The sequence below is a fragment of the Plecotus auritus genome (assembly GCF_963455305.1).
Source record: "Plecotus auritus genome assembly, chromosome: 3".
Lineage (NCBI taxonomy): Eukaryota > Metazoa > Chordata > Mammalia > Chiroptera > Vespertilionidae > Plecotus > Plecotus auritus.
Window position 1 is genome coordinate 78,541,117 of NC_137772.1, and position 27,459 is coordinate 78,568,575.

At 41.5% G+C, this 27,459-nt stretch overlaps 1 protein-coding gene and 1 pseudogene across 3 annotated transcripts in view; one reads left to right on the forward strand and one right to left on the reverse strand.

Moving 5' to 3' along the window:
• The window catches only part of TDRD3 (tudor domain containing 3), a 197,014-nt gene that overhangs the window by 153,296 nt on the left and 16,259 nt on the right, over positions 1-27,459 (reverse strand). The window lies entirely within an intron of this gene.
• On the forward strand, positions 21,498-22,255 carry LOC308245473 (14-3-3 protein zeta/delta-like; annotated as a pseudogene). Its single transcript has one exon. The product of its transcript is annotated as a 14-3-3 protein zeta/delta-like (transcript).

The window sequence follows — 27,459 nt, forward strand, 5'->3', positions numbered from 1 at the left end:
GCAGTTAATAATAATTATGTGAATTCACTTAAATATATAGTGAATTATATGAATTCACTTAAATATATAGACACCGTTCTGGGTGATGGGGATTCCACAATGAGCAAGACTTTGTCCCTGCCATCAGGAGCTTACAAATAGACCTACATATACCACCAACATGGATAGAAAAAGTAAGCTATGAAATAGTAACTCTGCAAACTCTTAAATTCTACATATTATTTATGTACACATATAGGTAAGTGTATTTTTAGTAACTTAAGAACATAGTACATGCAAAAATCATAATAGGTTGCCTATGGAAAAAGAAAAAAGGGGATGTGTATCAAAGGAAACTTTTACCTGAAATTTACCATTTTTATTAGAAAAAAATAGGAAGTCAATGTACCAATTAATAATGTCATTTATTGTATTAATCTCTTTGCTTTATTTCTTACCAAAAAAAGAGAGAACCTAAAGAAATAATCCAAAGGTTCCTACATAATCTAATAAAGGTTCCAAAAAGAGAAAATAGTATAGAGGAAATTAGCAAAGAAAAAATAAAAGGAATTTTCCAAAGCTGAAGTAAGACATATGTACATTGAAAGAACCCAGTAAAAAGGGAAAGTTCCCAATAAGATAATTGGGGGGGGGGGGGGGAGAATTCACAAATACCCAGACACATAATTGTGAATTCTCAAAGAACTTACCAACAAAATAAGGAGAAAAGAAGAATAAGGCCATTACTTTTTATGATTAATGCCCTCAAAATTATGGGGAAAAATTATTTTCACTTATAATTCTACAGCTATCCAAAATATCACAAGGGAGGACATGGGGACATCTGTAATACTGTCAACAATAAAAATAAAGAAAAAAATATCATTCAGGTGTGAGGCCAAAATAAATACAGTTCCAGACATGGAATGCCTCAGAAATTTACTTTTATCCATCCATTCACTAGATTAAATTATAGTTTCACTTATAATTCTACAGCTATCCAACAGCATGGATGGACCTGGAGAGTATTATGCTAAGCGAAATTAGCCAGTCAGAGAAAGATAAGTACCACATGATCTGACTTATACGTGGAAACTAATGAACAAAATAAACTGATGAATAGAGGTATAGAAGCATGGAACAGAATTTCAGAGGGAAGGCTGAGGTAGGGTGGTGGGGGTGGAGCGGGGAGGGTGATGAACTCCGGAACTTATACACATCGCCCATGGACACAGGCTGATGAAAGCCTGGGAGAGGTGGGTAAGGGGTGGAGGGGGTCAATGGGGAAAACAAACAAACAAAGGAGACATCTTAATGCTTTCCACAATAAAGATAAATTTATAAGATAAAGAAAAAAGTAAAGGAAAAAAGATTTGCTAGGCCTATATTTTGTTAAAATAAATATGTTTATTATATATTTAATAATATTTAGCTTTTAATGACAAATATATGTTCTTTGAAAGATCCTTCTCTATTTTAATCTCATGAATTTAGAATCTTGCCAGTTAGGAAAATTTGATACTTCTGGCAACCTAAGAATCTTCCTGCTCTCTTCCACTCTCCAATCATTTAGCAAACAAACCTTTTACTAGAACCTATCCCTGGAAGATTGCACTTTATATTTTTATCTTTCTCTGATTAAACAAGTAGCCACTCATCCCTTATTACTTGTTACATATCTGAAATGAAGGTTAACTTCTTATTTTTATAATTAAAATAAATTAAAATTATTTGCATTGAAATCCCATACCTCAAAAATTAATATCAAAGTCCAATTTTTATAAAGAGAAAAAATAAATTCTGCTGCATAAAACAATTTAAGGGAAACTAATTCATGACTACTAATTTATACTTTAAGTAAGCCACTACATTCACAATATTATCAATAGTTGTAGTTAATGACAGCAAAACATTTACATTAAACCCATTTAGATGTATAATCCCATTTATGTTACAGGAGAAACAAATAAAAATAATTAGAACCCCAGAGAAATAATCTGTCTTTTTAAGCATTTTAAAATTCTAATTAAAGTCAGAAAAAGTAAGATAACCACCACAGACTAAAATTTACAAAGTGGAAATATAAAGCATAAAAACACTGTGTTAAAGACAACTGCAAGTGCAATGGCTACAGTTATCAAGGGAGCACACTCAAACTCATTATGACAAGCTAGAACGTAACGATATCTTCCCATGGGTAAAATACAGGCGTTGGACTACATGACTATGTAGTTTTCCTTTTAGACACTCCATGTCATGATTATCAAGAGACATATTTTGATAAAACAAAAGAACCTTTCTTAGCTCAGTGATATTCTAGGGTAGCAATTTCAACCAGTGTGCCACAAGAATTTTTAAAACATGCAATGCCTGACTATTTAGTCAGGGGCACTGACTGCTTTTCCCTTAGATTGTCAAACAAAAAAATGACAACAGCCAATACAACAAAAGCCATCCAGCGTGGATGAGTCAAAATTATACCTACTTTTCTGTCAGATTGGCAAAAAAATATTTTGTGTGTACCACAGAATTTTAGTAATTAGTTTATATGGACCATGAGTTGAAAAGGGTTGAAAATTGATGTTCTAGTGAAAGAGAAAATAAGACATGTGGGGACTAGCTATCTGAATCTGTGCCAGTAACCTGCCTTCTGACACACACTCTTGCTTGCCAATAAACTCCATTCTTGTCTGTGATGCCTGTCCTGCATTGCAGAACCTGTTTCCCGGAATACTCCCATCTTTCAGAGGCCATAAACCATGAACCATATACAACCCCAGAGGGGGTGGCGCCAGTGCTGGCAAGCCTCTGGGTATGGCCTCACTTTCCCCATCCCAATTCACAGTGGGCTGCAAAGCCCGCGAAAAGTCCAGAAGTCTGATCCACATTTGGGGGACAAAGAGACTAAGGGTGTAAAGGGAAAGCTTCGTCCATATTCATGACTCAGGATTTGGAGACTGACTCCCCTGAGTCACAGCACTAGTGCAATCTGTAATAAAGGCTACTTTTCTGAATATCCTCTTGAGGGCTCGGCTGATTAATTCTCCTGCGCCGCCTGGCAGCTTATCTGCAACACTAAGGCAATGAGCTAGCTTTTGTTATTTCAAAGTAAGGGTAGACATAGCCAATAGTCTGTACAAAACTTGTAATAGGTAAGCAAATAGTAAGGCTAATTTAAAAAATTAAATTTTAAGGGCAATTTTAAAAAAAGAATGATGATTCATTGGTTATGAATTTCATATTTTCTCACTAATAGAGAAAAGTTGTATAGAATTAGAAATATCAAGGAGAGAAACATGGAGTTCCACAAAGCAGCAAGAGACCATCACTCTCAACCAAACAAAATTGGATAAACTACAAATTCATAGGTTTTTAAACGCATCAGAGAGCTCACAAGAGAGAAGTCACAAGAAATTTATATAAACTAAGCTCTAGAAAGTGATAAGTCCTTCATAGAAGAGAAAAGACCCACAATTGTTCCATCCCTGCTGAAGGAAGAGGAATTTACCACATTTGGAGTAAGAAGAAATCAGCCAGACTTTTAACAAACTTTTTACAGTCATATATAATCTGGCTTCACAGATTAGAATCCCAAGGATTTCCAGTCACAACCAAGTTTGGAACCACTTGCTAACTCTGACACAGGTCTTCACCAAGTACTCAGGTATTAAAAGACAAAAGCTGGGATTAAGTGGTGGGAAAAAAAAAAGAGAGAGAGAGAAGTCCATCAGAGGCACTGTGGGTTTTAGCTACAGAAGGCTGAGTCCAGAGCAGGGGATCAGAGGTACTGTCTGAACACATCAGGTTTTCAGCTACAAATGACTAGGGGCCGGGCAGGGCAGGAGAGAAAAGACTTTCTCATCTCCCTCCACCTTCCCTACTCCTGTATCGCCAGACACTCAAAGCTTTCAGCCATAGGAAGTAAGATAGGAGAGCTGAAAGAAACTACAAGGATTGAAAGAGACATAGAAAGCAGAACACAAATCATGAATCTGACAGTTGGGCAGTAAAACAGAAAAAAATAGATCTTCCAGAGTTTCAAAGCTGGCAGCTTAGCTGTGAAGCAAAAGCAGATCTCTGAAATATGCCAATGCTCGGATCCCTGGTCCTATTGGAGAAAGTTGTGATCATACCTTCAAAGCACCTGACCCAGTGGTGACATGACCTGACTCAAACTAAAACAGAAAAGAAGCCACAAGAAATACACCTCTGAGTAACTCTGCCCTCCCCACCAACGCCTACCACCCTGATCTAGAAGAAGGGCATGAAAATGAAAATTATGTTTCATTTTCTACAGTTATTTTATATAAAACTAGAGGCCCGGTGCACGAAATTCGTGCACGGGGATGTGTGTGTCCCTCAGCCCAGCCTGCACCCTCTCCAATCTGGGACCCCTCAAGGGATGTCCAACTGCCTGTTTAGGCCCGATCCCACTGGGCCTCACAATCCAGGACTGCTGGCCCCCAACTGCTCACCTGCATACCTTCCTGATTGCTCCTAACCGCTTCTGCCTGCCAACCTGATCACCCCCTAACCACTCCAGCCGATTGATGCCTAACTGCTCCCCTGCCAGTCTGGTTACCCCTAACTGCCCTCCCCTGCCAGTCTGGTCACCCCTAACTGCCCTCCCCTGCAGGCCTGGTCACCCCTAACTGCTCTCCCCTGCAGGCCTGGGTCCCTCCTAACTGCTCTCCCCTGCAGGCTTGATCGCCCCCAACTGCCCACCCTTGCAGGCCTGGTCCCTCCCAACTGCCCTCCCCTGCTGGCCTGATCGCCCACAACTGCCCTCCCTTTAAGGCCTGGTCCCTCCCAACTGCCCTCTCCTGTTGGCCATCTTGTGGTGGCCATCTTGTGTCCACATGGGGGCAGGATCTTTGACCACATGGGGGCAGCCATCTTGTGTGTTGGAGTGATGGTGAATCTGCATATCACTCTTTTATTAGCTAGGATAGAGGCCTGGTGCACAGGTGGGGGCTAGCTGGTTTGCCCTGAAGGATGTCCCGGATCAGGGTGGGGGTTCCCTTGGGGCGTGGGGCGGCCTGTGGTGGTTTGCAGGCCGGCCACGCCCCCTGGTGACACAAGCAGAGGCCCTGGTATCTGGGGTTTATTTATCTTCTACAATTGAAACTTTGTAGCATGGAGCGGAGCCAAGCCTTGTGCTTGCTCGGTGGCGGCAGCCTTTTTTGGGGGGATTTATGTATCTTCTATAATTGAAACTTTGTAGCCTTAAGCGGAGGCCTGGGCCAGCCAGGGTGTGCGGAAAGTTTGGCTTCCTCCATCACCGGGGGCAACCCTAGACTCCTGCTCTTTCCAGCTCCGTGGCTGCCGCCATTTCTGTTGGGCTATATTTATCTTCTATCATTGAAACTTTGTAGCCTTGAGTGGAGGCCTAGGCCAGCAAGGGCAGGCAGAAAGCTTGTCTTCCTCCATTGCCAGGGAAACCCAAGCCTCCCTCCTGCTCTCTGTGGCTTAGCCATCTTGGTTGCATTTATTTGCATATTCTCTCTGATTGGCTGGTGGGCGTGGCTGGTGGGCATGGCTGGTGGCTGTAGCAGAGTGAGGGTTAATTTGCATATTACTCTTTTATTAGATAGGATGTCTAGCATGCAATAAAAAATTACCATAAAGCAAAAATACATATAACAATCAAGAGATGAAACAGTAGAAACAGAGCAGAGATGAATCAATGTTGAAACTGGTAGGCACTTCAAACAAGCTATGATATTAATTAAAAATCTCATTAAAGAGACAGGCCTTGGAACTGCCCTGCGACCCAGCAGCCACTCCAGCCAAAATCCTGCTGACCCACCCACAAACCTGCGGACCTGGGACCACCACCTCCAAAGGTGCACCGCTCCGCAGCAGTAAGTGCAACCTCCTCCTCCCCAGCGGCAGAACTCCGGACAAAACATTCACGCGTTTCCAGTGTGCAGGCATTCAGGGCACACCACTCCCGTAGGCAGCACCTGGGAGCCACTGGGAGTCCCCGCGGATGTGATTTTGTACAGACAAAGGCGCGCGGCCCTGCAGTAGAAACTCCCTCTTCTGAATAACTGCCCAGGGACACCCCAGCTGTGCAACTTCAGAGCCAGGGCCCCTCAGAGTGCCTCAGAGCTCTGTGCAGGCAAACTCACCGACACAGACAAGGGAAGGCACCCTGAGCCCATATACCCACAGGGTCCTCTGGGGAGCTGCTTTGAGCCCCTGCTGAGTGTGATTCTATACAGACAAGGACACGCTGCCCTGCAGTAGAAACTCTGAACTCCTTCCTCCTGAATAACTGCCCACATACACCCCAGATGTTTAACTTCAGTGCCAGGGCCGCTGCTCAAAGTGTGTCAGAGCTCTGCGCAGGCAAACGCACTGCCAGTCCCCGCGCGCACTTCCAACGGGCAGGCACCCTGAGCCCATCTACCCACAGGGTGCTTGTGGGAGCTGCTGTGAGTCCTGGCTGGGTGTGATCTTGAACAAACAGGGACGCACTGCCCCTGGCAGTAGAAATTCTGAATTCACTCATCCTGGAGACCTGCCCACAGATACATCAATTACGCGGCTACAATGCCAGGGACCTTCAAAGAGCTTCAGTGTGCCTTGCAAGCAAACGTACTGTGGGTGCCCCTGTGAGCCGCCACTGGGAGTGAGTGCCTATTCACCACAGGTACAGCAGCAAAAGCTGAGTCTGCCCACCCCACAGCTACAGAACTCTGGACACCACAGTCAAGCCTTTCCAGAGTGCAGGCCCCCAGAACCCCATCACCCCAAAGCAGAGGGTTCCTGGGTGCCACTGTGAGTCCCCGCTGGGCACGCATGATTTCAACTAAGGGAGCAAGACAGCAAAAATTGGGACACTCCCCTCCACAGCTGCTGACTTCTAGATACTTCAGTTGTGCCTCTCAAGCTCACAGGCATACATCAAGAGAACCCAAATAGCTCAAGTAGGGAGCTACACTAGATTACCAAGCCCAGGAGAACTGAGAGATTACACCAGTAGCACCATCCCCAAAAGAACCTGGGTAGCAAAGCAATTGGATCTACAATTAAAACATTACAGGAAGACATGGGAAGACAAAAAAGCAACCCCCAAAGGAAAGAAAAAGAGGAATCACCAGAAAGGGAGTTAAATGAAATTGAGGCTAGCAGCTTAACAGAGAAAGAATTCAGAGTAATGGTTATAAGGATGTTTAAAAGGCTGGATAACAAATACAGGCAATTCAATGAGACTTATAAGGAGCTGAATGAGAATGTCACCAACATGAAAAAAAAACCAAGAGGAGATGAAGAACGACATAGCTGCAATAAAGAACACAATGGAAGGCTTAAACCAGCCGTGGGCAAACTACGGCCCATGGGCCGGATCCGGCCCGTTCGGCTGTTCTATCCGGCCCGCAGAGCCGAAAGAGCAGAGGGTTCTCTTGCTCTCCCCTCCGCTCCTTTACTTTGAATTTATATTAGTTCACACAAACACTCCATCCATGCTTTTGTTCTGGCCCTCGGGTCCAGTTTAAGAACCCATTGTGGCCCTCGAGTCAAAAAGTTTGCCCACCCCTGGCTTAAACACTAGACTAGAAGAGGCTGAGGACCGTATCAGCGAATTAGAAGACAAGGTAGGAAAAAACACACAAACACAGCAGCAACTGGAAAGAAGACTTAAAAAGCAAGAGGAGCGCCTAAGGGAGCTTTGGGACAACACAAAACGAAACAATATTCATAATAGGGGTACCATAAGGAGAGGAAGAGAAGCAAGGAATAGAAAACCTGTTTGAAGAAATGACAGAAAACTTCCCTGATACTGGCAAGAAAAAAAACCATGCAAGTCCAAGAAGCACAAAGAATCCCAAACAAGATAAACCCTAAAAGACCGACACCAAGACACATCATAATTAAATTGGCAAACACCAACGACAAAGTAAGAATCTTAAAGGCCGCCAGAGAGAGACAGAAAGTTACCTACAAGGGTTCTCCTATTAGAATATCAACAGATTTCTCAACAGAAACACACCAGGCCAGAAGGGAATGGAATGAAATTTACAAAGTGATGCAAAGCAAGGGACTGAACCCAAGAATACTATACCCAGCAAGGCTATCATTCAAAATTGAAGGTGGAATCAGGAGCTTCACAGACGAAAAAGGACTAAGAGAGTTTATCACTACCAAGCCAGCAATGCAAGAAAAGCTGAAGGGACTGCTGTAAATAGAAGAAAGAGAAAGGCAAGAAGAAACACAAACATTAAGGAAAAATATGACAACAACCATGTACTTGTCAATAATAACATTAAACGTAAATGGATTAAATGCACCAATCAAAAGACATAGGGTAGCTGAATGGATAAGAAAACATGACCCATATATTTGCTGTCTGCAAGAGACCCAACTCAGAACAAAGGATTCACAAAGACTGAGAGTGAAGGGATGGAAAAACATTTTCCAGGCAAATGGAAATGAGAAAAAAGCTGGGGTTGCGATACTTATAACTGATAAAATAGACCTCAAAGTAAAGGCCATAACAAGAGATAAGGAAGGCCACTACATAATACTAAAGGGAGCAATTCAATAAGAAGACATAACTCTGGTAAACATATATGCACCCAATACAGGAGCACCCAAATACATAAAACAACTTCTGAAAGATATCAAGGGAGGGACTAATAGCAATACAGTCATAGTAGGAGACTTTAATACCCCACTGACACCACTGGATAAATCAACCAAAAAAAAAATCAGCAAAGAAACATCAATCCTAAATGACACACTAGATCAGATGAACTTAATTGACAACTTTAGAACATTCCACCCCAAAGATACAGAGTATACATTCTTCTCAAGCGCATATGGAACATTTTCAAGGATAGACCACATATTAGGACACAGGCAAAGTCTCTTCAAATTCAAGAAGATAGAAATCCTATCAAGCATCTTCTAAGACAGGGGTGGGCAAACTTTTTGACTCGAGGGCCACAATGGGTTCATAAACTGGACCAGAGGGCCGGAACAAAAGCATGGATGGAGTGTTTGTGTGAACTAATATAAATTCAAAGTAAAGGAGCGGAGGGAAGAGCAAGAGAACCGCAGAGAACAGCTGGATCCGGCCCGCGAGCCGCAGTTTGCCCACAGCTGTTCTAAGATCACAATGGCATAAAACTGGAAATCAACTACAATAAAAACAATCCAAAAAAATCAAACACTTGGAGACTAAATAGCATGCTATTAAACAATGACTGGGTTACCAGAGAGATCAAAGAAGAAATAAAAAACATCATGGCAACGAACAACAATGAAAACACAACAATCCAAAATCGACGGGACACAGCGAAAGCAGTCTTGAGAGGGAAGTTCATAGCTCTACAAGCCTACTGCAAAAAACAAGCAACAATGGTAATAAATTACCTAACCCAACAACTCAAAGAGTTAGAAAAAGAGCAACAAGAAAAGCCCAGTGTAAGCAGAAGGAAGGAAATAATAAAGATCAGAGCAGAGATAAACGACATAGAGACCAAAGAAACACTACAAAAGATCAACAAAACCAAGAGTTGGTTCTTTGAAAGGATAAACAAGATTGATGAACCTCTAGCTAGGCTCACCAAGATGCAAAGAGAGAGGACCCAAATAAACAAAATCAGAAAGGAAAGAGGCAAAATAACAACAAACCCCACAGAAATACAAAGAATTGTTAAAAAATATTATGAACAACTCTTTTCCAACAAACTAGACAACCTGGAGGAAATGGACATATTCCTAGAAAAATATAACCTTCCAAAACTCAATCAGGAAGAATCTAAACATCTCAATAGGCCAGTAACTATGGAAGAAATTGAAGCAGTCATTAAAAAGCTTCCAGCAAATAAAAGCCCGGGACCAGATGACTACACAGGGGAGTTTTACCAAACATTCAAGGAAGAACCAAAACCTATACTCCTCAGACTATTCCAAAAAATTCAAGAGGAAGGAACACTTCCAAGCTCCTTCTATGAAGCCAGCATCATCCTAATACCAAAAGCAGATAAGACAACACAAAGAAAGAGAATTATAGGCTAATATCCCTCATGAACATAGATGCCAAAATCCTCAACAAAATTCTAGCAAATCAGATCCAGCAGTACATCAGAAAGATCATACACCATGACCAAGTAGGATTTATCCCAGGGATGCAAGGATGGTACAATATCCGCAAATCAATAAACGTGATACATCACATAAACGAATGGAGAGATAAAAACCACATAGTCATATCAACTGATGCAGAAAAAGCATTTGACAAAATCCAACACTCATTTTTGATAAAAAAAAAAAAAAACTCTCAGCAAGGTGGGAATAGAAGGATCATACCTCAAAATAATAAAAGCCATATATGACAAACCCACAGCCAACATCATACTCAATGGACAAAAACTGAAACCATTTCCCCTAAGAACAGGAACAAGACTGGGATGCCCGCTTTCACCACTCCTGTTCAACATGGTACTGGAAGTACTAACCATTGCAATCAGACAAGAAGAAGAAATAAAATACATCCAAATTGGAAAAGAAAAAGTAAAACTGTCCTTATTCGCAGATGACATGATACTGTACATAGAAAACCCTAAAGACTCCATCAAAAAATTATTAGACTTAATAAATGAATTCGGCAATGTAGCAGGATACAAAATTAACGCCAAGAAATCTATGGCATTTCTATACACCAACAGTGAACTTACAGAGAGACTAAGAAAACAATCCCATTTACCATTGCACCAAAAAAATTAAGATACGTAGGAATAAACTTAACAAAGGAGGTAAAAGACCTCTACTCAGAAAACTACAAGACATTGAAAAAAGAGATAGAGGAAGACATAAATAGATGGAAGAGCATACCGTGTTCCTGGATTGGTAGAATCAACATCATTAAAATGTCCATACTACCCACAGCAATCTATAGATTCAATGCACTTCCCATTAAAATACCAACAGCATATTTCACAGACCTAGAAAAAACTCTCCAAAAATTCATCTGGAATAAAAAAAGACCCCGAATAGCCACAGCAATCCTGAGAAAGAAGAACAAAGTAAGAGGGAGGATCTCAATACCAGATTTCAAGCTGTATTACAAAGCCACTGTTCTCAAAACATCCTGGTACTGGCACAAGAACAGGCATATAGACCAATGGAATAGAATAGAGAACCCAGATATTGACCCAAACCACTATGCTCAATTAGTATTTGACAAAGGAGGCATGAACATACAATGGAGTCAAGACAGTCTCTTCAATAAATGGTGTTGGGAAAATTGGACAGATACATGCAAAAAAAAATGAAACTAGACCACCAACTTACACCATACACAAAAATAAACTCAAAATGGATAAAGAACTTAAACATAAGACAGGAAAACATCAAAATACTAGACAAATCCACAGGCAGAGAAATCTCAGACATATGCCGAAGCAATTTCTTCACTGATACCACTCCTAGGGCAATGGAAACTAAAGAAAAAATAAACAAATGGGACTACATCAAAATAAAAAGCTTTTGCACAGCAAAAGAAACCATCAACAAAATAACAAGAAAGCCCACTGTATGGGAGAGCATATTTTCAAATATTATCACTGATAAAGGTTTAATCTTCAACATCTACAGGGAACTTATACAACTTAATAAAAGGAAAATAAATGATCCAATAAGAAAATGGGCAACGGACCTAAATAGAATCTTTTCGAAAGAAGACAGAAGGCCAAGAGACACATGAAAACATGCTCAAAGTCACTAATTATCCAAGAGATGCAAATCAAAATGACAATGCGGTACCATCTCACGCCTGTCAGTATGGCTATCATCAACAAATCAACAAACGACAAGTGTTGGCGAGGACGCGGAGAAAAAGGAACCCTCGTGCACTGCTGGTGGAAATGCAGCCTGGTGCAGCCACTGTGCATAACAGTATGGAGTTTCCTCAAAAAACTAAAATTGAAACTCCCATTTGGCCCAGTAATCCCACTCCTAGGAATATATCCTAAGAAACTAGAAACACCAATCAGAAAGGATATATGCACCCCTATGTTCATAGCAGCACAATTTACAATAGCTAAGATTTGGAAACAGCCTAGGTGCCCATCAGCAGATGACTGGATCAGAAAACTATGGTACATCTACACAATGGAATACTATACAGACAAAAAAACAAGGAATTCTTACCATTTGCAGCAACCTGGATGGAACTGGAGAGCATATGCTAAGTGAAATATGCCAGGCAATGAAAGAAAAATACCACATGACCTCACTCATTTGTGGATAATAAAGAACATTATAAAGTGATGAACAAAAAGATAGATACAAAGGCAGTAAAGCATCAAACAGACTGTCAAATTACAGCGGGAAGGTTAGGAAGAGGTGGGGGAGATAAGAGATCAACCGAAGGACTTGTAAGCATGCATATAAGCATAACCAATGGACACAAGACATTGGGGGGTGAGGGCATGTATGGGAGTGGGGTTGGGGTGGCAATGGGAAGATATGTACACATGTAATACCTTAATAAAAAAATGGAAAAAAATCTCATTAAAAAACTGGACAGGAAGCAGGAAGAGATGAGGAATTTCAAAGGATAGGTAAATTACAAAAAGTATAAATGCTTAAAATAAAAAATACAAGATCAGAAATAAAGAACTCAATAGACTTTATAGCAGACATGACACAATAGAAGAAAGGATTAGTGAACTTAATCATAGATAAAAAGGAAGTAGCTAACTAAAAAAAGAAAAAAGTAGGTAATTAACAGAATGGAAAAATCTAAGATAACAGGGTGTAGAAAAAAATAGGAGTGAAAATGAGGAAGAAGAAACTCATGAAAAGATAATACCTCCATAGTTTCCAAAATTGATGGAAGATACCAAACTAAAGATACAAAAAGCACAACAAACCCCACAGTGAAAAAATACAAAGAAAACCACAGCAAGGCACATCATACTCAAACTCCTGGGAGGAAAATGATAAAGAACAAATTTTATAGCAATGAGAGAATAAAGGCATGTTACATACTAAGGAAATATATAAAATTACAGTAATTTCTCTTCAGAAACTATTCCAGAAGAAAATCTTGGAGAAGTACTATAAGAGGAAATAAATAGCTATTTAAGGGATAAATAAAATTATACTGTTGTAAAATTCTTAGATATTCATGACGTATTATTATTTGAAGTTAAACTATGATAACTTCAAGATTCATGCTACAATCTCCAGAAGAGGAGCTATTTAAAAAACAACACTAAGAGGTATACTAGTAATTGGAAGTCAATACAGTAGATACAACAGTATCCAAGCATCCTTCGGTATCCATGGGTGATTGGTTCCAGGACCCCACCTTCTCCAAGAATACTAAAATCCAAGGAGGCTCAAGTCCTTAGTCAGCCTTCCATATCTGTGGGTAGCACATCCAGGATTCAACCAGCCTAAACATTTTTATCCATGTTGGTTGTTGAACCCACAGATGTGGAACCCATGAATACAGAGTCAGGGCTAACTGTACTAAAAAATACATGCTGCACCACAAAGAAAGTAGAAAAGGAGGTACAAAGGACAACTAGGATAAACAGAAAACAAATAATGAAATGAAAGACTAAAAACAGCCATAGTAATAATTCTATTAAGTAATGAATTAAACACTCTAGGCATGTGGGTCAAGAGAATTGAGAGAAGTGCCCTGAGATGCTCAAGTCATTCAGTTACCAAAGTTCTTAATTCTCAGAAGAACTAGGAGAAAGTATTCCAAGGTATTCCAGGCCTTCAAAGCAGAGTAAGGAGAGACAAGGCCAGATATTCCTCTAGAATAGTTGTAACAATTGGCATTCATACCAGCAACTTAGGAGAATGCCTATTTCATTACAACCTTGCCAACTGCCAACAGAATGTCATATTTTTTTAAGTTTTTTGCTACTCATATGGTGAGAAAAGATATTTTGGTGTCACTTTAATTTGTATTTCTCTAATTATAAGTGTGAACAATTTTTCATATGTTTAAGAGCTACATTTACCTATTATTGTATGTATGGATTGCCCTTACATGTCCCTTCTCTATTTTCTACCAGGCTATTGGTCTTTTTCCTCTTAAATTTTAGCCGTGTCTGTTTTATGTGTTATGTCTCTCATGTATAAGTTGTCTTTAGATTTGTTTATGGGTTTTTTTGTTGTGTAAATTTTTTTAATGTAGGCAAATTTATCAATCCTTTGCTGCCTCTGAACTTGAGTCAGAGATAGAATGCCTTTCCCTACACTAAGATTGAAAAGGGGTTCATCCACACTAGGTTGTTACCGACTAATCTTAATTCTGAGGTTTAAAACTTATGAAATAAGATTGTAAAATCAAGGACCAAATAGTAAGGTAACAGATAGTTAAGTATATCAGCATTTTCCTTGGTGATGTTTGCTAGGTCATGCTCTGTTTAGTGCTGAAGTTCAGAGAAGTTTCAGGGATAGCTGGACTCAGTCTAAAGAATACGCACATGTAGCCGAAACCGGTTTGGCTCAGTGGATAGAGCGTCGGCCTACAGACTGAAGGGTCCCGGGTTCGATTCCAGTCAAGGGCATGAACCTTGGTTGCGGGCACATCCCCAGTGGGGCGTGTGCAGGAGGCAGCTGATCGATGTTTCTCTCTCATCAATGTTTCTAGCTCTCTATCCCTCTCCCTTCCTCTCTGTAAAATATCAATAAAATATATTTTAAAAAATAAAATAAAATAAAGAATACGCACATGCCACGCTCTAAACTTCCCTGTGTTCATTCAGTAAATCAGACATGGGCTCAGAGAAATGTTTTTGTATTTCACAGTAGGACACCCTACTCTTTAGAAAACAAAAACACAAAAAAACCTTATTTCCCTGTCTCATTTTGAAAAATTTTATTAGGAAACCTACTCTGCACTGCCAAATAAAATGAGAGGAGTCACACAGCAATAAGTGTTTGCCTTTGCACTTTCCCAAACCAAGCAGAATGCTGCTCTACTAAGTAGGTCCAGATATTCAGCATGCTGGAACTCAATCCTACTAATAGCAAAGAGACTGGCTGATGAATTTGCCATAATTCTAATATTAAAAAATGCCATTAATAATTGAAAAACCAGAGATAGAAAAAATATTTACAGCATATACATCTGTCAAAAAACTTGTACCTAGAACATATAGGATATCCCCCCAAAAAAAGTATTATACATTTATAGCTGATAGATCAATTGATGTTTCTTTCTTTTCAGATTTAACTCATTATCCTATCTAATAAAAGAGTAATATGCAAATTGACCGTACCTCCGCTACACCCACAAGCCACGCCCACCAGCCAATCAGGAGTGAGTGTGCAAATTAACCCAACCAAGATGGCTAGGGCCACAGAGAGAGCAGGAGGCTTGGGTTTCCCCAGTGATGGAGGAAGCCAAGCTTCCTGCACACCCTGGCTGGCCCCGGACTCCACTCAAGGCTACAAAGTTTCAATTATAGAAGATAAATAAACCCCAACAAAAATGGCAGCAGCCATGAAGCTGGAGAGAGAAGGAGGCTTGGGTTGCCCCTGGCTATGGAGAAAGCCAAGCTTCCTGGCCTGCCTTGGCCTCCGCTCAAGGCTACAAAGTTTCAATTATAGAAGATAAATAAATCCCAACAAAAATGGCTGCAGCCACGGAGCGAGCAGGAGGCTTGGGTTTCCCCAGCGATGGAGGAAGCCAAGCTTTCTGCCCACCCTGGCCTCCGCTCAAGGATACAAAGTTTTAATTATAGAAGATAAATAAATCCCAGATACCAGGGACTCCACTTGGGTCGCCGGGGGGCGTGGCCGGCCTGCAAACCACCACAGGCCCCTCGCTCAGGCCACCCCATGCCCCAAGGGAACCCCCACCCTGATCCGGGACATGCTTCAGGGCAAACCAGTTGGCCCCCACCCGTGCACCAGGCCTCTATCCTATCTAATAAAAGGGTAATATGCAAATTGACCATCACTTCAACACACAAGATGGCTGCCCCCATGTGGTCAAAGATGGCCAGCAGGGGAGGGCAGTTGGGAGGGACCAGGCCTGCAAAGGAGGGCAGTTGGGGGTGATCAAGCCTGCAGGGGAGGGCAATTAGGGGTGACCAGGCCTGCAGGGGAGGGAAGTTAGGGGCAATCAGGCTGGCAGGGGAGCAGTTAGGCATCAATCAGTCTGGCAGGGGAGTGGTTAGAGTGTGATCAGGCTGGCAGGCAGAAGTGGTTAGGGGCAATCAGGAAGGCAGGCAGCCGAGCAGTTAGGAGCCAGCAGTCCTGGATTGTGAGAGGGATGTCCGACTGCCCGTTTAGGCAGACGGACATCCCTTGAGGGGTCCCAGATTGGAGAGGGTGCAGGCTGGGCTGAGGGACACACATCCCTGTGCATGAATTTCGTGCACCGGGCCTCTAGTAACTAATAATTATTCAAAGTGTGTATACATTTTGGGTGGGACACCCTGTACAAACAACTCCTACAAATCAATATTTAAAAATCCAACCATCCAATAATTTAAAAAATGGGAAAAGACTCAAATAGGCAAGATACTTCATAAAAGAATACATATAAATGGCCAATAAGAACAAGAAAGTGTGCTCAACATCTTTACTCATCAAGAAAATTCACATTAAAACCACAATGAGATACCATTTTACACCATCAGGAATGGCTAAAACAGCGATCACCAACCAGTGGTCCGTGGGGTTCAAAAGTTTGGTGACTGTTGGGCTAAAATATGAAAGACTAAAAACACTGAATAATGGTGAGAAAGTGGTGTTTGGAATATGAAATGTCACAGCCACTTTGAAAATAAAGGTTTGGATATCTATATATATAAGGGAGTAAATATGCCAAGTGTCCCCTCGGGAATTCGATCTCTCACTATGACGTGCACTGACCACCAGGGAGTGGTGCAGAATGAAGGTCCGGAAGCCGGCAACTGGGGAAGGATGGCCCCAGTTGGCAGCCGGCAGCCAGGAAAGGAAGGCCCTGGCCGGCAGCCGGAAGGCCCCCATTGGCCCTGATGGCTGGCCAGGCCTAGGGACTCTACCCATGCATGAATTTCGTGCACCAGGCCTCTAGTTTCTTATAAAGTGAAACATAAATTTGCCATATGACGCATCAATGCCACTCCTAGATATTTATTCAAAATAAGTGAAAATACATACCCACAAAAACACTTGTATAAGAAAAAGAATCTTAATGCTAGAAACCCAAAGTAGAAAAAAAAAAAAGCAAAAAAAAATGTCTATCAAAAGAAAATGACTAAACAAATTATGGCATACTCAAACATGTAATAAAAAAATTACTGAGGGGAGAAAAAATGGTGGCCGAATAGGCAGATGTGTCCTGAGCCTTATCCGGGAGCAGAAAGAAGGAGCAACTAAATCAAATAACATCCACCTGGAATTGGTGACGTAGACACAGCTGGTGAGACAATTTGCAGCCAGGAAGGGCAAAGGATGCCTGGAGAATGATAAGATCAGGGATCTGGGCTGGAGAGAGTCACAAGACCACCGAGCCGAGAGGGTCAAAAAGAAGCTGCAAGGCACCAAGTCCGTGTACCTTGGGAACAGGCATAACATCCAACTGTAGAAAGAAGTCCACAGGGCTGCTGGTGGCAGGGGATTCTAGATCTAAGTCCACAGCCGTGAGAGGCTGATCCCAGAGGGGCAGCCTAAAGCACTGCCTGAGCCAGGGGAAAGAAACTAGCAGTGGTGCAGTTGTTTTGCCTCTCTTTGGTCTTTGCTTTTATTCGCTAAACCCATTCATAGGGTCTTTCAAATACAAACACTCACCCATGGCTAAGAGGTGAGGACTTGTAGAGTCTGGGAAGAGGCTGTGGAGGAGAAGGGGTCTGGGGAGAGGTGACCGGGAGTCTGGCACTGGGACATTCCTGACCCCCTGGACCTAAGCAAGCATTTTTCTCCTTAAGAGCCAACCCATTCCAGCAGCCTCAAGGAAGCTAATACAGCCACACCCAGACTATACCCTGAATGGTACAAAGGACACAAAAAATCTGAATAGCCCCAATGAGCCCTCAGGGACTGGGTTGAATAGAGGCCAGTCAGTCCCAGAAAGTGAGCCAGCATCCTCCCTATCTATATCCCTGTCAGAAACAGCCACTCAAGAGATTAAGATTGACAGCAGGCAGACAGGCTAAGTGGGAAGATTGGTCCCACCTGCTTGCAGTCAAGGCTGTGGAGAAGACACAAACAGAAGAGTGGTGGATCACTTAAAACTTCAACACGGTGCTGACTACCTAACAGGAAACTGAGAAATGGCAGACAGAAGAGTAGGATTTTAAACCAGCTCCCATGGGGCATTAAAGTTCAGCTGAAATGAAGAACACTTCACTTTTTTATTTTACTTTATTTACTTATTTTTATCTTTTATTTTAGAAATAGTTTTCTTTATTTTGTTTTGTTTTTTAATTTTTTCTCATTACTTTTTCTTCATTCTAGTTTTTTTTTTTTTATTGTTATTTTATGGTATCTTATTTTATTTATTTATTTATTTACTACCTAATTTTTTCCCCATCTTTTCTTCTTATCCACTCATTCTCTTGCCACCTCCTCTAAAATGAACCAAGGTCCTCATCCTATTCATTAAATTCCTTAAACTGACTATCTGTATGTAAGCTCTGCCTCTACAGATTCTTCCCCTGCCCTTTTTTCTGGGTGCTTGTTGTTTGCATTTTTTGGTTTAACTGTTCTGTGGTGTTTTCTCCCCATATATTTTTTCTTCCTTTTCCTTTTCTCTCTCACCTTTTTTAATTTTCTAGATATAATTTTTGCTCTCTTTTCTCTCCTCTAATTCTCTTTTCTCTGCTGTTCACATATATTGGGGTTATCGGGGTCGTGAGTACATTCATGTTTGGTTCTCTTTGTGTCGTGTCTTGTCGAGTTGTAATTTGTGCTATTCAGTCAACATGAGAGCAAGCCACATAACCATACACCCTGAGAGGAGACTCCTGCCATGAATGGGAAAATAAACTCAAGACCCAATTACACTAAGAGAATGCAAATATCCCAAGAAGGGGGCATCCTTAGATTACCTAGCCGAGAAGACCAGAGAGACTGCACCACAGGGTCCCACAAAACATCTATATAAGACAAACAAAAGATCTGGGTGGCATAGCAGTTTGATCTCATACAAAGTAACAATCGCAAATAAACAGCAAAAATGGGGAGACAAAGAAACAACCCCCATTCAAAGGAAAAGGCAGAATCACCAGAAAAGAAAATAAACAAAACGAAGGCAAGCAATTTGTCAGAGAAAGAATTCAGAGCAATGGTTATAAGGACGCTGAGGAGGATGGAAGACAAATTCAACATGTGTAAGAATCAAGAGGAAATGACGAGGAATCAAGAGGAAATGAAGAATGATATAGCCACAATAAAGAACACAATGGAAAGTTTCAACAGTAGACTAGAAGCTGAGGACTGCATCAGCAAGTTAGAATACAAAGTAGAAAAAGCCACCCATGCACAGCAGAAACTGGAAAAACTTAAAAAGCAGGAGGAGAGCCTAAGGGAGCTTTGGGACAACAGGAAACAAAACAACATCTGCATAATAAGGGTACAGGAGAGGAAGCAAAGCAAGGAATAGAAGAACTGTTTGAAGAAATAATGACAGAAAATTTCCCTGGTGTTGGGAAGAAAAAAGCCACACAAATCCAAGAAGCACACAGAGTCCAAAAAACAAGATGAACCCAAAAAGACCGACAACAATACACATCATAATTAAATTGGCAAACATGAACAACAAAGAATCTTAAAGGCTGCCAGAGATAGAAAGTTACCTACAAGGGATCTCCCATCAGACTATCAACTGATTTCTCAACAGAAATACATCAGGACAGAAGGGAATGGAATGAAATATACAAAGTGATACAAAGCAAGGGATTAAATCCAAGAATACTATACCCAGCAAGCTATCATTCAAAATTGAAGGGGAAATCAGGAACATCACAGACAAAAAAGGGCTAAGGGAGTTTATTACCACCAAGCCAGCAATGCAAGAAATGCTAAAGGGACTGCTGAAAAAGAAGAAACAAAAAAGGGAAGAAGGAACACAGGCATAAAGAATAAAAATGGTGAAGGGAGGAGCCATGTGCCCAGGTCGGCCCGCCCGGAGCGGAGAGGGGTGCGGGAAGCAGTGGGCCGGGAGGAGCGTGCCACATCGCCCCTCACTGGGCAGGACCATGCCCTGGCACCACCCCCCAAGTCCTGATCATAATGCCCAGGTGCAGAGCCACTCGTTATCCAACCCCTGGACAGCCGTGGGGTCAGTTACCACCGCGAAGCACCGAGGGCAAGGTGGGCCAGGCCGCAGGGAGAGGATGAGAGGTATGAAAGGTCCCAGATGTTGCTGAACCAGAGCCCCTTCTAAATGAAGTGACTGGCACAGGCACAGGCCGGCCTGGGAAGCTGGGGTGGATGGAGGTGGGGAGAAATTTCCTCCTTGCTGGTTGAGACTAAGTGAGCTGGCGGAGGCTGCTGGGGCTCAAGGGGAAGACGAATTAGGGGGAAGTGGTGGGGCAGGGGGAGGAAGGAGTTTCCTGCCCCGGCACACTTGGGACTGGAGAAGTCAGAGGCTGAGCAGGGTGGAAGGAGGGCTGGAAGCAGGCAAGGACACATGCTCCTCTGCTCGCCCTCTAGCGCGGGGAGCGGTGGTTGCACTGGGACCCCAGAACTGTGGGCACCAATCAATGGTTGCCATAGCAGCATTTGACAACATCATGCGTGTGGTGCCCTACAAGTAGATAACATATAAATGCGAGAAGTCCATCAGAAGGCTAATGGACTTTAATATTCAGCAAGGGCTGAGAATCAGCATAATATTACCTGCTGCTGGCTAAATGGCTGAAGGCAATACCCTAACCCAGTGGTTGACAAACTGCAGCTTGCAAGCCACATGCGGCTCGTGAGCCACCGTTTGCCACTCTGTCGACTAATGAGTTTGCCGACCACTGACCTAGACTCTCGATTCCAATAATTACAGGCTGTTGTTGTTCCTTGTGATTAAGCCCCTATCAGAGTGGTCGGCAAACTCATTAGTCAACAGAGCGGCAAACCGCGGCTCACGAGCCGCAAGTGGCTCGCAAGCTGCAGTTTGTCGACCACTGCCCTAACCTGATAATCCTTTATTGTTTACCAAACCTTACCATTGATGTCTGTTTGCTTTGCTAAAGGGCACATGTATATTCTAGTTAATAAAAAGCTATGGGTCCGGAGATTTGGAGAGCCATTCCACTAGAGAAGGGCCTCTGCCTGGTTCCCCCAATGCCTTTCAAATTTACATTTCTTATCTAGTATACCATTTGCATGTGGCCCCTTCTCCAGATTCTGAATCCTTGCTGCAAAAGGTTGCAGCAGTGACCCTGCTGCTGGGGCTGGTGATTGGAGGAAACCCCGTGTCTGCGGAATGGCTGTAGCCTATGAGCAGCGAGATCTAGGGACAGAGTTTCAGCCTTGCCGCTGCCGCCCAGAGACTGCTGAGTCCCCATCCTTCCATCCGCCACCACCCACTCCAGCCACAGGTCATGAATAAAAATGAGCTGGTGCAGAAGGCCAAACTGGACGAGCAGGCTAAGCGATATGATGACATGGCAACCTGCATGAATTCTGTAACTGAGCAAGGAGCTGAATTATCCAATGAGGAGAGGAATCTTCTCTCAGTTGCTTATAAAAATGTTGTAGGAGCCCGTAGGTCATCTTAGAGGGTCATCTCAAGTATTGAACAAAGGACAGAAGGTGCTGAGAAAAAAAGCAGATGGCTTGAGTATACAGAGAAAAAATTGAGACCCAGCTAAGAGATATCTGCAATGATGTACTGTCTCTCTTAGAAAAGTTCTTGATCCTCAATGCTTCACAAGCGGAGAGCAAAGTCTTCTATTCGAAAATGAAAGGTGACTACTACCGTTACTTGGCTGAGGTTGATGCTGGGGATGAAAAGAAAGGGATTGTGGACCAGTCACAACAAGCATACCAAGAAACTTTTGAAATCAGCAAAAAGGAAACGCAACCAACACATTCTATCAGATTGGGTCTGGCCCTTAACTTCTCTGTGTTCTATTATGAGATTCTGAACTCCCCAGAGAAAGCCCACTCTCTTGCAAAGACAGCTTTTGATTAAGTCATTGCTGGACTTGATACATTAAGTGAAGAGTCATACAAAGACAGCACACTAATAATGCAATTACTGAGAGACAACTTGACATTGTGGACATCGGATACCCAAGGAGATGAAGCTGAAGCAGGAGAAAGAGGAGAAAATTAACCCACCTTCAAACTTTTGTCTGCCTCATTCTAAAATTTACACAGACCATTTGTCATCCATGCTGTCCCACAAACAGTTTTTTGTTTATGATTTAAGACAGGTTTATGTTACTTCTATTTGAATTTCTATATTTGCCATGTGGCTTTTATGTTTACTATTAGGGAAGTAGAGCCAGTTAACATTTAGGGAGTTATGTTTTCATCTTGAGGTGGCTAATATGGGGATGTGTAATTTATATATGAGTTATAAGTGTTTGGCTGTATGAGTTCCCTGTAAGTTTTGGAGATTAAACCCTTATCGGAAATAACATTGGCAAATATTTTCTCCCATGCAGTGGGCTTTCTTGTTTTGTTGATAGTTTCTTTTGCTGTGCAGAAGCTTTTTATTTTGATGTAGTCCCATTTGTTTATTTTCTCCTTAGTTTCCATTGTCCTCGGACTGTGGTCGACAAACTGCGGCTTGCAAGCCACATGCAGCTCTTTGGCCCCTTGAGTGTGGCTCTTCCACAAAATACCACTGCCTAGACGAGTCTATTTTGAAGAAGTGGCGTTAGAAGAAGTTTAAGTTTAAAAAATTTGGCTCAAAAGAAATTTCAATCGTTGTACTGTTGATATTTGGCTCTGTTGACTAATGAGTTTGCCGACCACTGCCCTAGGAGCAGTATCGGTGAAGATACTGCTATAACATATGTCTGATATTTTGCTGCCTATGGATTCTTTTAAGATTTTTCTGGTTTCCTGTCTTACATTTAAGTCCTTTATCCATTTTGAGCCTTTTTGTGTGTGTGTGTGTGTGTGTGTATGGTGTAAGTTGGTGGTCTGGTTTCATTTTTTTGCATGTATCTGTCCAATTTTCCCAATACCATTCATTGAAGAGACTGTCTTAATTCCATCGTATGCTCTTGCCTTCTTTTTAATGGTGGATAAAAATCAAGAGGGATATCTCTGTTGCAGAGTTACCCCTGAGGAGCAAAGCCCTCCAGCCCAGGGTTCTAGTGCCAGGAAGAGAAGTCTCTGTAATAATGGCAGTGAAATCCAGTGGGGATTGTGGATAAGGGAGACAGAGGGCGGCTGGAGTCACAGGAGTTCCTCTTAAAGGGCCCAAGCAAAGACTTACTTGGATACACTCTGTCTGAGCTCCAGCACTGGAACAGCAGTTCAAATGGTACCAGAGACATACAGTGGAGAACTAAATTGTTTAGTATCAGGCAAGAGCTGGAAAGAAGTGCTGGCAGAGACCATTGTTCCTTTTCTGAGTCCTTTTCCCACAGAGTTGGCAGGAGGGAGCCATATCTGAGTCTCCATCAATTTGGCTAACACTGTACACCAGGCCCTAGTGATTCCCTGAGATCCTGCCCCATGAACTTTCAGGACCAGCCAAGTTGTTTCCAGTGGCTTTTCCATAAAAATGGTCTGTCTTGGCTCATGCTTCAGACTTTCCTAAAATCTCTCAAACAATAGCATCTGGCTTTGGCATGCCCCATACCTCTTGCAAAGGTGGCCCCAGGCCTGGCACTATCAGCAGCTGGCCTTGGTTCACAACTTGGCCTCTCCTGGTCTCTTCAAAGCCCAGTAGAGTAACAGCCATCTGCAAATTGCTTTGTAGCTCATGCCGGGTGGCTCCAAGCAGAACACAGGCGGCAGAACTTGGCCTGAACCTTCTGGAAGATCCCAGAGCCAGTACAACTAACTGATGGACTGCTTCAGACCACATATAAGCACCACCCAACAACCTCCACAAGCAACACACTCAAGGGGCAGGCTCAGCAAACACCAGAGCCTCACTGAAGTAAGTCCTGTTCTGTGCTATGGGCCCCTACACAGCTGATCCTCCACAGTGACCACAGCCAGTCCTTGCAGATAATAAGTCTCAGGGTAAATCCCTCCCATCAACATGCCAACAAGCAATCAAGGCTCAACTACAACAGGAGGATGTACACAGCCCACAGAGTGGAGGGGATAGGCACACCTGGGAGGTGCAGGTCTGATGAACAGGTCCATGCTACTGGACCCTACAGGACACCTACTCTAAAAATGGTCACTCTACAAAGCCCTGGACATATAACTGCTCTATCTAATACATAATAAAGGGAGGCTGCCAAAATGAGGAGACAAAGAAACATGTCTCAAATGAAAGAACAGAACAAAACTCTAGAAAAAGATCTAAACAAAATAGAGACAAGCAATCTACCAGATGCAGAATTCAAAACACTGGTTATAAAGGTGCTCAATGAATTTATGGGAAGAGTAGATGAACTTAGAACTTCCAACAGCATAAAAAGAACATGGAAATCATAAAAAAGAACCAGTCAGAAATGAAGAATAGCCCTGGCCAGTGTGGCTCAGTTGGTTGGAGCATCACCCCATATACCAAAAGGTGGCGGGTTTGATTCCTAGTCAAGGCACATACCCAGGTTGTGGGTTTGGTCCCCAGTCATGGTGCATATGGGAGGCAACAAATCAATGTTTTTTTCTCACAAGGATGTTTCTCTCTCCCCACCCCTCTCTCTTCCTCTTTCTCAAATCAAATTTTTTTTTTAAAAAATGAAATATATACTAACTGAAATGAAGATTAACTTATACGGAATCAAGAGTAGAGTAGATTAAGCCAAGAATCAAAGGAACAATTTGTAATATAAGGAAGCAAAAAACACCCAATCTGAACAGTAAAGAAGAGAAAAAAAGAATCCAAAAAAATGAAGATAGTATAAGAGGTGCCTGGGACAACTTCAAGCATACCAACATTCACATCATGGGAGTGCTGGAAGGAGAAGAGAGAGAGCAAGAACTTGAAAGCCTACTTTTAAAAAATGATGGAAAACTTCCCTAACCTGGTGAAGGAAATAGACATACAAGTCCAGGAAGTGCAGAGAGTACCAAACAAATAAATGCAAAGAGGCCCACACCAAGACATATCATAATTAAATTGTCAAAGTTTAAAAAAAGAATCTTAAAAGCAGCAAGAGAATAGCAGTTAGTTATTTACAAGGGAGCTCCCATAAGATTGTCAGCTAACTTCTCAACAAAAACTTTGCAGGCTAAAAGGGATTGGCAAGAAATATTCAAAGTGATGAAAAGCAAGAACTTAAAACCAAGATTACTCCACCCAGCAAAGCTATCATTTAGAATCAAAGGACATATAAATGGCTTCCCAGACAAGAAAAAGCTAAAGAAGTTCATCACCACCAAACCAGTATTACATGAAATGTTAAAGAGTGAAGAAGGAGGAGGGGGAGGAGAAAGGAGGGAAGAGAAGGAGGAGGAGGAGGAAGAGGAGGAGGAGGATTATAGTTCTGTATGGAAAATAACTTAATCAGGGGAACAGTGAGAGTATTTCATCTGGTGTAATCACTGCTTTTTTGTCAATATGTTCTTAAAAGTTCATTAGTTAAAAATAATAGTGTCCCTGCTACTGTTCAGAAACCTGGATTTATGAGAACTTCTCATCTTACTTTAAAAATCCTTACAATTAGAGAGACCTTATTTATTGAAGGGAGTCGGTGAAATAAAGTAGGTCATTTTTGCTATCTGTTGTTATCACATCATGTTAAATTTTAAGTAACCATTTACTTCATCAACTTACAAAGTACAATCTTTGAGGTATCCAACAAACTTATGAATTTTATTTTTAATTCTTTATTGTTGAAAGTATTACATATGTCTCCTTTTCCCCACATTGACCTTTCCCCCAGCACATGCCCTAGAAATCACCAGCACTAACAGTAATGGATTCAAAAGTATTAACTGATTTTAGTTTTAAATGGGGTTAAGGGTGAGCCAAGTCAAGGACACAAAGATTGAACCAAAGTTACCCATTTCTTTAATTTCCCTTAAAAAAAAAAAATCCAGCTCATTGATTAAGTTTGTCTCTAAATAATGTTTTTCTTTAAATTGTCCTTGCCTGCGTGAGTATTGATCTCTTAAGCTATCTTTGAAATAAAAGCCACTCATTTTTGTAAATTCAGCAAATGTGATAATTTCATGTCCCTAATTTAAATCTTTCAATGGATCTCTGAACCTGGGTGGGGATAGGGGGGTGGGAGGTGGAGTGTGGAGGGGCAGGTCCATCAAGCCATCCATACAAAGTTTGGCCATTTGGGAAAAGAAAGCAGTTTTATTTGCATACATCTCACAATTTCATATGTAGGATAAATCATAACTTTCACAGAAAAATGAATGTATTCTTCAAAGTTAATATATTATTTAAGTGTGTGGATGAGCTATAAAGATTGCACTGGTCTGTTTAATTTAGATAAAATTCAGGGCCTGATTTTTCTCAATGGTGGCATTTGTCCATTTTGGGTTACATTTTTTAAATAGCATGTTTGTTATCTCTATGGTAGTTATAGTCCCAGGACACAAAAGTAGGTAGATGAAGTGTAAAAGTTCTGATGAAACAGTAATGCAATTTCTATAATCAGAATGTCACAAGTGAGAAGTATGCATTGGGTCCCAGTGATTATGAATCTCCACATGGTAAGACTGGTCATTCTACAAATTTGAGGACACACATCCAAAAAGAAAAAATATGAATAAGCATGACAATACATATTGAAAAATTGAATTTTACTAGACCCTTAAAGTCTAGTCCTCTGAACACTCTTAAATTTCACCAATCTTTGTCTAACTGAGGCCTGGTTATATTTTTTCCATAAGTTAAATTTCTAATCTAAAATAATCAGCTTGTTACCAATAAATAGGTTAATTACAATATGATTGGCTATCAAATGTATTTTGTTTTCTAAAAACAAACTTCTATCTTTTACTCAGGATTGATATGACTGAACAGGTTTTTCAACCTCACATCCACTTTGTTTCCCTCCCTTAAGCAGTACAGATTTGATAAAAACTATCTGTAGTCTAGTTTTTCTGTAAAATGCAAAAGTTGCCCAAGTGTGATAGAAATTCCCAATTGAAATCAATGAAGGATTTCTATCTGCTCTTGGACATAATGGAAAAGTTCTATTAAAATCAGTAGACCATTTCAAAAACACCTGACAACTCTATATTTGATAGGAAGCCCCATTGCAAGTACTGGCACATTCCTATCAAATAGTTAGGATTTACTGATCTGTGAGGCAGCTCCATTCATACCAGTCATTATGAATAAGAACAAGAACCAGGATTAAGGTGGTTTGGGGAAGTTATTTTTGACAAATATTGGAAAAGTAGTATGTAGTACGTATTCCAATCTGTTTTTTCTAAGTGATAAATATATTTCACTAA